Source organism: Neophocaena asiaeorientalis, unplaced genomic scaffold (assembly GCF_003031525.2).
Source record: "Neophocaena asiaeorientalis asiaeorientalis breed wild unplaced genomic scaffold, Neophocaena_asiaeorientalis_V1.1 scaffold155, whole genome shotgun sequence".
Classification (NCBI taxonomy): domain Eukaryota; kingdom Metazoa; phylum Chordata; class Mammalia; order Artiodactyla; family Phocoenidae; genus Neophocaena; species Neophocaena asiaeorientalis.
Window position 1 is genome coordinate 6,529,832 of NW_020173040.1, and position 9,417 is coordinate 6,539,248.

General features: G+C 38.2%; 1 pseudogene; it reads left to right on the plus strand.

Annotated features, from left to right (window-relative positions):
• Positions 1-5,049: 5,049 nt before the first annotated feature.
• On the plus strand, positions 5,050-8,825 carry LOC112398284 (zinc finger protein 639 pseudogene; annotated as a pseudogene).
• Positions 8,826-9,417: the final 592 nt, after the last annotated feature.

A 9,417-nucleotide genomic window follows, 5' to 3' on the forward strand; every position in this document is an offset into this window, starting at 1 on the left:
TAGTGTCTAATATATGTATTTACATATAATCCCATACAGATACATAAGGGATCTCAACTTACATAATCCTATATCGATAGTGACACACAGAAATTTTCATGGTTCCATGTAGGAACAGAAGCTAGTACCCTAAATAACACCATACAGAGATAGATTATTCTAAACATATAAAGTTATAGATACTAACTGATATACATAATCTTTAAAGATATATTTATGTATTCTAAGCAGATGAAATTACTGATACAGCAATATTTTGTAATACTAAGCAGATACCCATACCTTTATGGAACACTATATAGAGACTATTTATGTATTAGCATTCTATAGGTGAAGCTACATAATTTGGGATAGCTATCATTGCATAATCTGATATGGAATCAGTGAAAGAAATATTTGGATCATCCTCTACAGACATGGGTATATTTACATAATCTTAACAAAATGTCCTTTTGCATAATTCATTTTGTAAATAATACATTTGCATAATCCCTTATGAAGACACAGATATATTTGCATAATCCATTACAGGAGTAGACTCATGTATAAATGTCCATATATTCCTGTATAGATAGATGTATATTTGTTTACACAAGTCCATAGAAGAATTTCTACACAGATATATATATAAACTACTAGATACTAAAACTATAGAGAGATTCATTTTCATAATTGTATAATGTAAAGCACAGATACATTAATATGTGTATTTGCATATATGTATTCATACACACATTAGATTTATATAGTTATATAATTAAGCATGATCTGAAACAGACGTGGAATAAAAATCTTATTCTGGTACAGCTAAAAAATCCAATGAATAATCCTATACTGTCACACAATCTATATTCATAATCCTATGGAGTGATAGATATATAAAATCCTGTATATAATTGTGTAGAAAATAGATTGTAATCTCCTCCAGATCCAGATCTGAATCCAGATTTATGCCCTTAATTCTATCCATATACATGTCCACAACCTCATACAGATGTCCATCTTTTAACTTCATTCCCATCTACAACCATGACCACAACTACAAACCTACCCTTAGCTCCTCCCCAACTTTATATGTCATCCCAATCTCAAGTCCATCCACACACTTGTGTACATATACACCCAATTATACCCATAATCTGATCATTCAACATTCCTCCTGTTTAAATCGACATCTTCATAATCTTACATACATAGACATCTGTATAACTAGTCATCTATTCATATGTGTATGTTTTTCCTGTCCTTAAACACACACACACACACACACACTTTATTCTGGATACAAACACATACAGATACTTAGTCTTATAAATACTTGATTTACTATAACAATACTTCAGCTTATTTATTTGCTTAATCATGTATATATTTCTATACATAAATATAATTCCATTCCCATACACAAACACACATACAGTTTTTTGTTTGGAAGGAGTTATTGTATGTTTTGCAATAATGGAATCATATTGTATGTTTTCCTGCTTCCTTTCTCTACCTAAAAATACTTTGTGGATAGCTTTTCAAATGAACTGGTATGCAGCTCATTCATTCATTTGATGGGCAGTATGTTTCTTTCTCATTTTTGCCACAACTAACAATGGCGTAATAAATAGCTATGTGTATGGATTCTTATGTACTGTGGCTTTTGTTTCTAAAAGAAAAATTTCCCAGGAGTGAATTTCTAGGTCAAAAGCTATACATTATTTTAATAGGTGTTGTCAGATTGCTTTCCAAAAAAAGATTAACAATTTACCTTGCCACCAGCAATGCATATGGGTGCCTTTTCCCTAGATTTCTACCTGTAACAGTTACAGATCTTTTAATTCATTTTCGCTAGTCTGTAAGTATTAAGTGCTATTTCATTGTTAATTCAATTTTATTTCCCTGACAATTTGTGAATTTGAGCAACTTTTCTTATTTTCTGAGTCATTTGGAGTTGTTGTACTATGAATTATCATTGTATATACTTTGTTCACTTTCCCTTTGGATTATTCCACACTTTCTTCTCGATTTGCAGGAGTACTTTTTACATTTTAAGTAGTAATTTTACATCTATCATATGGATTTCAATTACTTTAGCCAGATCTATTATTTATTTGTTGACTGATACACAGTATCTTTTGCTTCTGAAATCACAATCTATATGTATTTTTAATGAAAGGATTCAATCTGTTCATATTTATTGCCATTATTGAGCTGTTTGATCTTATTCCTTCCATTTTCTTTTGTGTTTGTTACTCATTTTACCTAAGTATATTTCTTTTCTTTTACTTGTATTTGTGGGTTTGATCAAATAAGCTATGGATTCTGTAATTTTTACCTTTTTAATTGGAATGTGTACTGTATTTTCCATTACGTTTTTGTTTACTTTTTCTTTCCCAGCCTTTCATAATCATATGTACATGACTCTATTATTAAAACTGAAGTTTTAAACTTTTTAGAAATGATGGCACTGTATTTGTGGGTTATGGACAAAATGATATTCATAGATTGTGACATGCTTAATATTTTTATTTTTTACATCTTTATTGGAGTATAATTGCTTTACAATGGTGTGTTAGTTTTCATGCTTAATATTTATTGAGCATCTACTATATGCCAGAGATTTGTGAGGTACTGGGGAGACTTGAGTGTACAAGGGAGATAAAAGTCCTGTCCATGCTACTGTTCCCAACTGAACGAATGGTGGTGCCACTCACTGAGAGGTAGGACACCAGGGAAGTTCATCAGCTTATAAATGATATTGAAGCATGGAGATGAATATTGGTAATAATAGCTAATATTTATAGTGACTGAACTATATTCTGTTGTTCTAGATTTCTTAAAATGTATTAACTCAATTCTTCACAACTGTTCTCTGAAATAGATACCATTACTATTTCTTCAGAAACTCAAGGCACAGAAAAATTTGTTTCCCTCACTTTATACAAATACTATATCACAAAGCTGTTAAGTGACAGAATTGGGATTAGGTTCTAAGCACATTAGATCCAGCTCCCACACCCAGAACCATTGTTCACTCAGACCCTCTGGATGAGATCACCTAGAGAGTTCAGGAAGGTAAAGAAAATAGGTCTGCATTAGAACTCTGAGACACAGCAACATTCAGAGTTGGAAAGGGGTGGAGAAACCAGCTACGGAGATTGAAAAACAAAGTGTTGAGTTGAAAAAATCAGGAGACTAGTATCTGGGAAAGTAAGTGAAGTTAATGGTTCAAGAAGGAGTTGAGAAATGGTCAGACATTAATATAATATAAGCAAACAAAAACCCTAGTAAACTTGATCCAAAAAACCCAAAGTTTTAAAAAGAAACAAAATAGGCAAACTCTGGTAAATACGATATTTTAAAGCTAGAGAAAGCAGACAAATGCAGCATTAAGAATAAAGATGACCATGTATCTACAGATACAAAGGATATTTAAATATTACATGAGAATATTATGCTCAAACTTACGAAATACATTTGAAAATACAGGTAAATAGAATTACTTCCCAGGAGTAGATTAATTACCAAAATCACCTCAGGAACAAGTGGAAAACTTAGACCCAAAATCATACCAAAAATTGAGAAGCTATTAAAATATCTACTTTTGAAAAGTTACTAAAAGATCTATTCAGATCATTTTATAGAAGAATTTACCAGGTCTTCATGGAAGAGAAAATTCCATTAAAATGTTCTTTTTTTACTTTCTGGCCTCACCGGATGGCACGTGGGATCTTAACTCCCCAACCAGGGATCGAATCCGTGTCCTCTGCGTTGGAAGCTCAGCGTCTTAACCACTGGACCACCAGGGAAATCCAAAAACTCTATTTTTAAGAAGCTGTTCCAGAGCACGGAGAAACACAAAACACAAAACTTTCTTATTCACCATAAGAAATCAGCCTGACCAGATATGCAAAACACAAGAAGACAGAACCAAAAAGTAAAAATAAATGTATAAACATGCATCACTTTTGAAAATAGACACAAGTATCACAACTAAAGTATAAATTAGTATTTGAACCCAGTCAATTATTAAAACGAATACTACTTCACAGTCAAGCGTGGTTGATCCCCAAAAGGCAAAGGTGTTTCAACCTCTGGAAATATATTGATGGTATTCACTACACTAACAGATTAAAGGAAGAAAATCATACCTCCATCTCAAAAGATGAAGAAAAATATTTGAACCAGTTCCTGATTAGAGGAAAAAAAAGGCTTACAAAAAAAGTCACCTTAGTAAACTAGACATAGAGGAAAACTTCAACAGCCTAATACTGCAGGTTGCAATATTGCAGAAAAGTTGTTTTAGCTATAAGCATTAGAAATCTCCAGACCGACAGCCGTGAAAAAGGAAGAAGTCTTAGGTAAAGCGCCACCAGGGATAGTTAATTAAGTAGCTCAAAATCATCATCAAAGACAAAATGTGCCCGAGTTCGGCCGCCGAGCCTGGGCCGGGGACCTGGCAGGCAGGGCGTACGTAGTGCGCGCGGGCAAAGAGTGGGGCTGGCCCGGAGGAGCGCCCCTGAGCGTGAGGGCCAGAGCGGCGCCGGCCGCCGCCTTGCGCCCGGGGGTGGGGCTGCGCACCTCCCCCCGACCCCCACCCCGCTCGGGCGTCTGGTCCGGCGCCTCCTCGGAGCTGCGCCTGGGCTGGCCAGGCGGACCCCAAGAACTGGCATTTTTTTTTTTTTTTTACCATCTGTGAAAACTTCCTGTGATTCATTTTTCCTCACTCCAGTATTAAGAAATACACCAAATTAAAAAGATATGAATGAATATCCTAGGAAAAGGAAGACTTTACACCCTTCTCGTTATTCAGATTCCTCTGGAATAAGCAGAATTGCAGATGGATTCCATGGGATTTTTTCTGATCAGTGTTTGTTCTATGAGACAACCAGACAAAATATTTTGACAACAAAGTCTAATCATGAAAAAAACGACAAAGTTCATTAGTGGGACATCCTGCAAAATACCCTACCAGTCCCCTCAAAATTGTCATGGTCGTCGAAAACAAGGGAAGTCTGAGAAACTGCTACAGCTAACAGTAGCCTAGAGACATGACAACTAAATGATGATGATTCTGATACAGAGACATCAAAAGACTTACCAAAATTTACAGATGGAATCAAGGCCACAAACAGAAATCAAAACTACCTGGTTCCAGGTCCTGTACTTAGAGTTCGAGACCATACTGCCTTTTCTACAGAAAAATGTGCTGATACTGAAATTTGTGATGAAGAGTGCGACTCCCCTGAATCAGTCAACCAGCAAACTCAAGAGGAGAGCCCTATAGAAGTTCACACTGCTGAAGGCGTTCCAGTTGCTGCAGAAGTGCGTGCAGTTTCTGAAGACTATGATATAGAGACAGAAAACAATTCCTCTGAGAGTCTCCAAGACCAAACTGATGAAGAGCCACCAGCTAAATTTTGCAAAATTCTTGACAAGAGCGAAGCTTTGATTGTGACTGCCCAGCAGAAATGGCCTTTGCTGAGAGCTAATAGCAGTGGCCTCTATAAATGTGAACTTTGTGAGTTCAACAGCAAATATTTTTCTGATTTAAAGCAGCATATGATCTTGAAGCATAAGTGTAGTGATTCAAATGTGTGTCGGGGGCTTCCCTGGTGGTGCAGTGGTTGAGAGTCAGCCTGCCGGTGCAGGGGACACGGGTTCGTGGCCCGGTCCGGGAAGATCCCACATGCCGCCTAGATTTCAGGCATTCAGCTGATTTACCTCATAAATGTAGCGACTGCTTAATGAGGTTTGGAAATGAAAGGGAATTAATAAGTCACCTTCCAGTCCATGAGACAACTTGATTGTTCTCTTTAACTTCCATAATGATGTAAAATAATAAATTTGACTTTTTTTGCAGATGTTAAAATGGATGATTTTAAGCACAACTTATGAGAACTGTCTTTAACAAGATTTTTTTTAATTGCCAATTTTCTTGGCATTGCTACCTTTTCCAGTATATAATTGTATCCTAAATGTGGTATTTTCAATGTATTGTAGTTGGTAGTTTTAACCACTTTTGGGATATCATCGGGTTTCTTGCATGTGCTCTGATTTCATAAATTGATAAGAAACAGATCTACTAAAAAAGATACGATGTCCCTCCATATTTCTCTCTGTTCATGGTATTGGCACTCTCCTTGCTAGCTTACCTCACAGACATTATTCTGCAAAAATAGCAATGTGCCCTGGAGGAAGGACTATTTTCTCCCCCTGTCTATAAAACGAAGAATCTTTCTTAGAAGGTCCACAAAAGACTTTTGTCTCATTAGCTGGAATTTCATCACAACCTCATTCTTAGACCAACCCCTGGTAATGGGAGTGAGATGACGAAGAAAACACGGCCATGTGAAGGAGTGTGGATTACCCAAACAAAGTCAGAGTTTTATTAGAAGGAAATAAATATGTTACTTAGGGTACCTGAAGTGTCTGTTAGAGATTTCTATCTGAAACCTGATATAACAGCACATTTAAGACGTAATTAAACGGTGAAAAATTAGAGGCATCCCTCTTGAAGTCAGGAACGAAATGAGGCTGCCAATATCATTAGTATACAACGCTGTATTAGGGATCCTAACGATTCACTCAAAAATATGTGAGTGCTTCCTAGGCACCTGGTACTATATTAGGTATTATGAACCCAATAATAAGAGAATCTCAGAATCTGCTCTCTACTAGAAAAGAAAGACAAAATCCAAGCAAACACGAAATAACTACAATTTATTCTAAAGGTTGTGATGAAAACAAATGGAAGGCTGAGAGACAGAAGAAGGGGGACTTTCCTTAGGAGATCAGGAAACCCTTTATTGAGAGAGATTTAAGCTGGGATCTAAGAATTAGAAGGCCCTGGCTACAGAAGAATAGAGCAAATGTTCCAAGTAGAGGAAAATGCCCAGAGACCAGAAAGAGATGTGGTATTAGGCCTGAAAGATGAATGTGGCTAAAGCACAACAAGCAAGGAACTATTAGGGAGATTGATAAAGATTGGAAGGAACTAGATCCTACCTGGCCTGTATGTCTTTTATGCTTTACAGTGTATTAGACCACGATTGGAAGACTAAGTTGAGGAATGACATGATACAATTCCTAAGTTAGGAAAATCGCTTCTACTACTCTTTGGAGATGGGATTGAAGAACACAAAGTAGACCTGAGGGTACCAGTTTAGAGGCCATTTCAATTCATTCAGATGAGAGATGATGGTGGCTGTTATGGACTGGATCGTGCCTGCCTTCCCCACAGCTTCAGAGACGGAAGTCCTAGCCTCCAGCGCATCAGAATGTGACTGTATTTGGAGAGAGGGTCTTTGAAGAGGTAATTAAAGCAAAATGAGGTTATTAAGGTTGACCTTAGTTCAGGAGGACTGGTGTCTTTATAAGAAAGCAAAATGTGGACATATACACATACAGAGGGAAGGTGCAGATATAGGGAGGACACAAGCCAAGGACAGAGGCCTGGAATAGACCCTTCCCTCATAGTCTCAGAGAGAACCAACCCCGCTGACCCCTTGATCTCAGACTTCTAGTCTCCAGAATGGTGAGAAAATAAATGTCTGTTGTTTAAGCCCCCCAGCCTGTGGTGCTTTGTTATGAAAGCCTCAGGGAACCAATACAGTGGCCTAGACCAAGCTGGAGGTAATAGAAATGGGGGGGAAAATTCACATGCCTTTTGGGTACAGAATCACAGATGTACTGATGAATTATCCAATGTAATCATACGATGAAGTAAGAGGTATAAAGATCAGAAAAGAAGACACAAAAAGTCACTAATTGTTGGTGACACAATGGTTGCCATAGAGTCTAGCCAACAGCTGTGAGTAAGCTGGACATGGGATCACTGTTAGTATGATCACTGATGTTGGGACTTTCTATAGCCATTTCACTTAATGTTTTTTATTTACCAATTGAAAGACCCAGGACCAGCAAGAGACCTGCTTTTAAAGAACTAAGGGCAGTCACGAGGATTGGGAAAGTCTTCAAAAAGTGAACAAGGGAAGTGGTAGAAATTCAGTCTCGAAAAAAAAAAAAAAAAGTCATAACGAGGATAACTATCCAACAAATAAAAGCTTCTTTAGTAATGAGCTTCCTGCCCTGAAAAGACTTAATCACAGGCTGAGAGACAAAAGTGATGCCATTTCCCGTTGCAGAGCACAGGCCCAGGACGCGCAGGCTCAGTGGCCATGGCTCGCGGGCCCAGCCGCTCCGCGGCATGTGGGATCTTCCCGGACCGGGGCACGAACCCGTGTCCCCTGCATCGGCAGGCAGACTCTCAACCACTGCGCCACCAGGGAAGCCCACCTTGTGGATTTTAAATGCTGATACAGGAAAACATCTCCTGGGCCTGGCTATCAGCTACGAGGATAGCGTATTAGTGAATGCAGTGTAAATACAACTTACTGAAGACACTCACTAATGACTGAGGCTACCAAATCCAGTTTCTTGCTATGGTCAGTCGTTCTCGTGTATTTGGTTGTACGTCAAGCACACGGTCATCTCACCTTATTCTAGGGCAACCAATAGAGAAGTGAAATGTCCTTTGAATCACTATTAACATGTATCCAACGATCGCTGTTTTTTCAGCTCTATTTCCCACATATGTTTCCATTTTCTATTTAGACTCATATTACTCTATGGCCGTTTTGTTCCCAGGTTTGATTACAGAACAAAGCAGTCCCAAAGAGTATGTGAAATTGCTCTGCACCTCGCATGCTGTAAAAGTTGGGTATGGGCTGTGGTTCATGAGTTACTCAACATTCATAAAACCCTTCCAGACTTGTCTTGCAGTATTTCTTGCCAGGAAATTGCTCGATCGCCAGATACCTGATGTTTGTGATTAGTAAAAATAAGCTTTCTTAGAGTTGAGATGTGTGTGTGTGTGTGTGTGTGTGTGTGTGTGTGTGTGTGTGTTTTCAGTTGGGGTTGCTTTTTTTTTTTTCAGTTTTAAGATATTTACAAAGCATTCTTCACGTTGCAAACGTAAAAATGCAAACTAAAGTTTCCCTCCTGACATTCTGTACAAGTTTATAAAAAAAGTGTTGCAGCCACAAAAACTCCAGCCTGCAACTCCATTCTGCAATTATGGTTTGCAATAACTTTGGAAGTCATACGCCAAGAAAGGATTATGAGCTGATCTTTAACGCTCTGACACTTCAGCAGGGAAAAGCAGTTGCCCAAGTGCCAATCTGCAGGATCCCAACCCAGCTCAAGCCAGACCATGAGCACTTTGAAAGGGAAACAGATTTCAGTGACCATATGTGCAATTATTATTCATCCCCGTGATGACTGAATAAAGAAGTGGGTTGGCCTGTCTGGACTCCCATGTGCTGAAGCCAGGACAGGCTGATTTCACTTAACCCCCATGCAGGTCCCACCTGCCCCAGAACTACCGCCAAGAAGGTGGGGGTGGGGTGGACTCTCTTAGGAGACCTT